Genomic DNA, 6000 nt, shown 5'->3' with positions numbered 1-6000 from the left:
CAAAATAGTCAAATGAATCGAGTTAATCATATAGAATATCAAGAGTAGTAAATAGTATTTCGTAGCGTAATCTGAACTTATTTATAAAAGCTCTTTCTTCATATTAGCGTTTTATACTCTTTAATTCGGGTAGTAACTACCCGTTAAGTTCATACTTAGTAGCTAACATACCATTTCAACTACTACAATTCTATATGAAAAACTAATCACAAAAAAAAAATCATATTCAAACCTTTATACAATAACTTGCAAACTTACAATACTGCTTTTTTTACATATAGCATGAAATATAGCACATAAATAAGGCGTTCAGCAAAGGCAATAAAGACACGTAATTCATACGTCCAGAAACAAGTCATGCATTCTGGTTTTACTAATACTACTTCCCATCCTTGGTTTTGTGGAACATAATCATTGTGACCGATAGTAAGACAATGTGTTGTAACGTCGTCAAAAGGATGAAGGTTATGTAATGACCAACAGTCTCGTAATAACCTAAAAACCTCATTTCTTACCCCAATTACCGACTCCGTCACTTGTGGGAACGTTTTGTTTAATAGTTGTAGCCCGATGTTCTTGTTCTCACTTTGGTGAGAAGCAAACATTACTAACCCGTAAGCATAACATGCTTCTTTATGTTGCATGTTAGCCGCTTTTGCTAAATCACGAAGTCCTATATTCGAATATATTGAGTCAAAATAATTTCTTAACCCGTTGCGTAAAATAGCATTTGGGTTCCCCGCAATATATGCGTCAAAGTAAACACATCGTAACTTATGGATTTCCCAATGTGATATCCCCCATCTTTCGATCGAAATTCTTTTATAAATCAAGGCATTCTTGGAACGTTCTTCGAATGTCTTACAAACTGATCTCGCCTTAAATAGTTGTGCCGAGGAATTCTGACCGACTCTAGACAAGATTTCATCAATCGTGTCTCTGGGTAGGACTCTTAAAATATTGGGTTGTCTATCCATTTTGTGTTTTTATACTGTAAAATAGACAAGAGTTAGATTCATAAAAATAAATACTTATTAATACAAGCAATTTTTACATATATCATAAAGCATAAGCACACTATATTACATATATTACACCACACGAATACAACTATCTTATTCCGACTCGCTCGTTTCTTCTTCTTCGGTTTTGATTCGTTTTGCCAAGTTTCTAGGGATATATGATGTTCCCCTAATACGAGCCGTCGTTTTCCACATTGGTTTAGAAAAACCTGGTGGTTTAGAGGTTCCCGGGTTATTGTCACAACTTAAGAAATACGGGTGTTGACGATACATATAAAGTTCATCGGTTTTGGAATCAAATTTCTCTATTTTTATGCCCTTTCCCTTATTGTTCTCTTTTGACTTATTAAATTGTGTTGGGGTAATTTCTATAACATCATCGGAATCCTTGTCGGGATCCAATTCATCGGAGAATTGGTAATCCTCCCAATACTTTGCTTCCTTGGCGGAAACACCATTGACCATAATTAAATTTGGTCGGTTGGTTGAGGATTTTCTTCTACTTAACCGTTTTATTATTTCCCCCACTGGTTCTATTTCTTCTTCCGGTTCCGATTCTTCTTCCGGTTCCGACTCTTCTTCCGGTTCCTCTTCGGGAACTTGTGAATCAGTCCACGAATCATTCCAATTTACATTTGACTCTTCATTATTATTAGGTGAGTCAATGGGACTTGTTCTAGAGGTAGACATCTATCACATAATATCAAACGCGTTAAGAGATTAATATATCACATAATATTCACAAGTTAAAAATATATAGTTTCCAACAAAATTTGTTAAGCAATCATTTTTCAAGTAAACACGGTCGAAGTCCAGACTCACTAATGCATCCTAACAAACTCGATAAGACACACTAATGCAAAATTCTAGTTCTCTAAGACCAACGCTCGGATACCAACTGAAATGTCCCGTTCATATTGACTATAAATGTTCCATATTAATTGATTTCGTTGCGAGGTTTTGACCTCTATATGAGACGTTTTTCAAAGACTGCATTCATTTTTAAAACAACCATAACCTTTATTTTATCAATAAAGGTTTTAAAAGCATTACGTAGATTATCAAATAATGATAATCTAACATATACTGTTTACACACGACCATTACATAATGGTTTACAATAGAAATATATTACATTGACATATGTTTCTTGAATGCAGTTTTTACATAATATCATACAAACATGGACTCCAAATCTTGTCCTTATTTTAGTATGCAACAGCGGAAGCTCTTAATATTCACCTGAGAATAAACATGCTTTTAACGTCAACAAAAATGTTGGTGAGTTATAGGTTTAACCTATATATATCAAATTGTAACAATAGACCACAAGATTTCATTTTTCAATATACATCCCATACATAGAGATAAAAATCATTCATATGGTGAACACCTGGTAACCGACATTAACAAGATGCATATTTAAGAATATCCCCATCATTCCGGGACACCCTTAGGATATGATATAAATTTTGAAGTACTAAAGCATCCGGTACTTTGGATGGGGTTTGTTAGGCCCAATAGATCTATCTTTAGGATTCGCGTCAATTAGGGTGTCTGTTCCCTAATTCTTAGATTACCAGACTTAATAAAAAGGGGCATATTCGATTTCGATAATTCAACCATAGAATGTAGTTTCACGTACTTGTGTCTATTTTGTAAATCATTTATAAAACCTGCATGTATTCTCATCCCAAAAATATTAGATTTTAAAAGTGGGACTATAACTCACTTTCACAGATTTTTACTTCGTCGGGAAGTAAGACTTGGCCACTGGTCGATTCACGAACCTATAACAAATATGTACATATATATCAAAGTATATTCAAAATATATTTACAACACTTTTAATACATTTTGATGTTTTAAGTTTATTAAGTCAGCTGTCCTCGTTAGTAACCTACAACTAGTTGTCCAACGTTAGATGTACAGAAAAAAATTGATATATATTATCTTGAATCAATCCACGACCCAGTGTATACACGTCTCAGGCTAGATCACAACTCAAAGTATATATATTTTTGAAATCAACCTCAACCCTGTATAGCTAACTCCCACATTACTGCATATAGAGTGTCTATGGTTGTTCCAAATAATATATACACATGGGTCGATATGATATGTCAAATCATTTGCATACGTGTCTATGGTATCCCAAGATTACATAATATATTAGAATACATGTATAATACAATATAAGTTAGCTAGGATATGATTAATATAGATTTGTTACCAATTTTCACGTTGCTACAACAAGAAAAATTATCCAATCTTGTTTTACCCATAACTTCTTCATTTTAAATCCGTTTTGAGTGAATCAAATTTCTATGGTTTCATATTGAACTCTATTTTATGAATCTAAACAGAAAAAGTATAGGTTTATAGTCGGAAATATAAGTTACAAGTCATTTTTGTAAAGGTAGTCATTTCAGTCGAAAGAACGACGTCTAGATGACCATTTTAGAAAACATACTTCCACTTTGAGTTTAACCATGAATTTTGGATATAGTTTCATGTTCATAAGAAAAATCATTTTCCCAGAAGAACAACTTTTAAATCAAAGTTTATCATAGTTTTTAATTAACTAACCCAAAACAGCCCGCGGTGTTACTACGACGGCGTAAATCCGGTTTTACGGTGTTTTTCGTGTTTCCAGGTTTTAAATCATTAAGTTAGCATATCATATAGATATAGAACATGTGTTTAGTTGATTTTAAAAGTCAAGTAAGATTTTCACTCGAAATAAGATTGTTATAGTTATAGAAATTGAATCAAAGTTTGAATATGAGTATTACCTTGTATTAGAAAGATATCTTACTGTAAATAAGAAAGATTTCTTGAGTTGGATGATCACTCTACAAGATTGAAAGTAAGCTAGCAAACTTGGAAGTATTCTTGATTTTATGAAACTAGAACTTGTAGAATTTATGAAGAACACTTAGAACTTGAAGATAGAACTTGAGAGAGATCAATTAGATAAAGAAAATTGAAGAATGAAAGTGTTTGTAGGTATTTTTGGTCGTTGGTGTATGGATTAGATATAAAGGATATGTAATTTTGTTTTCATGTAAATAAGTCATGAATGATTACTCATATTTTTGTAATTTTATGAGATATTTCATGCTAGTTGCCAAATGATGGTTCCCACATGTGTTAGGTGACTCACATGGGCTGCTAAGAGCTCATCATTGAAGTGTATATACCAATAGTACATACATCTAAAAGCTGTGTATTGTACGAGTACGAATACCGGTGCATACGAGTAGAATTGTTGATGAAACTGAACGAGGATGTAATTGTAAGCATTTTTGTTAAGTAGAAGTATTTTGATAAGTGTCTTGAAGTCTTTAAAAAGTGTATGAATACATATTAAAACACTACATGTATATACATTTTAACTGAGTAGTTAAGTCATCGTTAGTCGTTACATGTAAGTGTTGTTTTGAAACCTTTAGGTTAACGATTTTGTTAAATGTTGTTAACCCAATGTTTATAATATCAAATGAGATTTTAAATTATTATATTATCATGATATTATGATGTACGAATATCTCTTAATATGATATATATACATTAAATGTCGTTACAACGATAATCGTTACATATATGTCTCGTTTCAAAATCATTAAGTTAGTAGTCTTGTTTTTACATATGTAGTTCATTATTAATATACTTAATGATATCTTTACTTATCATAATATCATGTTAACTATATATATAACCATATATATGTCATCATATAGTTTTTACAAGTTTTAACGTTCGTGAATCACCGGTCAACTTGGGTGGTCAATTGTCTATATGAAACCTATTTTAATTAATCAAGTCTTAACAAGTTTGATTGCTTAATATGTTGGAAACACTTAATCATGTAAATAACAATTTCATTTAATATATATATAAACATGGAAAAGTTTGGGTCACTACAACTTCTCCCAACCAAAATGCACACTTTGAAAATTTAGCGTACAGTTTTTCTTTCCTTAACAACTCTAGCACTTTTCTCAAATGTTCTTCGTTCTCTTGGTCATTATTTGAGTAAATAAGTATGTCATCGATGAAAACAATGACAAACTTGTCAAGGTATAGTCCACACACTAGGTTCATAAGGTCCATGAACACAGCTGGTGCGTTAGTCAACCCAAACGGCATAACCATAAACTCGTAATGACCGTAAAGCGTCCTAAAAGAATTCTTTAGAATATCATCCTCCTTCACCCGCATTTGATGATACCCAGAACGTAAATCAATCTTCGAATAAATCAACGAGCCTTGTAGTTGATCAAATAAGTCGTCGATTCTTGGTAGTGGGTAGCTGTTCTTGATGGTAAGTTTGTTCAACTCTCGGTAGTCGATACACAACCTGAATGTACCATCTTTCTTCTTAACAAACAGAACAGGAGCTCCCCATGGTGATGTACTTGGTCGAATGAAACCACGCTCTAAAAGTTCCTGTAACTGACTTTGTAATTCTTTCATTTCGCTGGGTGCGAGTCTGTATGGAGCACGAGCTATTGGTACAGCTCCTGGTACAAGGTCTATTTGAAATTCAACGGATCGATGTGGGGGTAATCCCGGTAATTCTTTCGAAAATACATCGGAAAATTCTTTTGCGACGGGAACATCACTGATGTTCTTTTCTTCAGGTTTAACTTCCTCGATGTGTGCTAGAATGACGTAACAACCTTTTCTTATTAGTTTTTGTGCCTTCAAACTACTAATAAGATTTAATTTCGCGTTGTTCTTTTCTCCGTATACCATTAAAGGTTTTCCCTTTTCACGCATAATGCGAATCACATTTTTGTAACAAACGACCTCTGCTCTCACCTTTTTCAACCAGTCCATGCCAATTATTACATCAAAACTCCCTAACTCGACTGGTATTAAATCAATTTTAAACGTTTCATCCCCCAGTTTAATTTCTCTATCCTGACATATATTATCTGCTGAAATTAATTTACCGTTTGCTAATTCGAGT

This window comes from Rutidosis leptorrhynchoides, chromosome 2 (genome assembly GCF_046630445.1).
Source record: "Rutidosis leptorrhynchoides isolate AG116_Rl617_1_P2 chromosome 2, CSIRO_AGI_Rlap_v1, whole genome shotgun sequence".
Taxonomy (NCBI): Eukaryota; Viridiplantae; Streptophyta; class Magnoliopsida; order Asterales; family Asteraceae; genus Rutidosis; species Rutidosis leptorrhynchoides.
Note: the sequence above shows the minus strand (reverse complement) of the source record.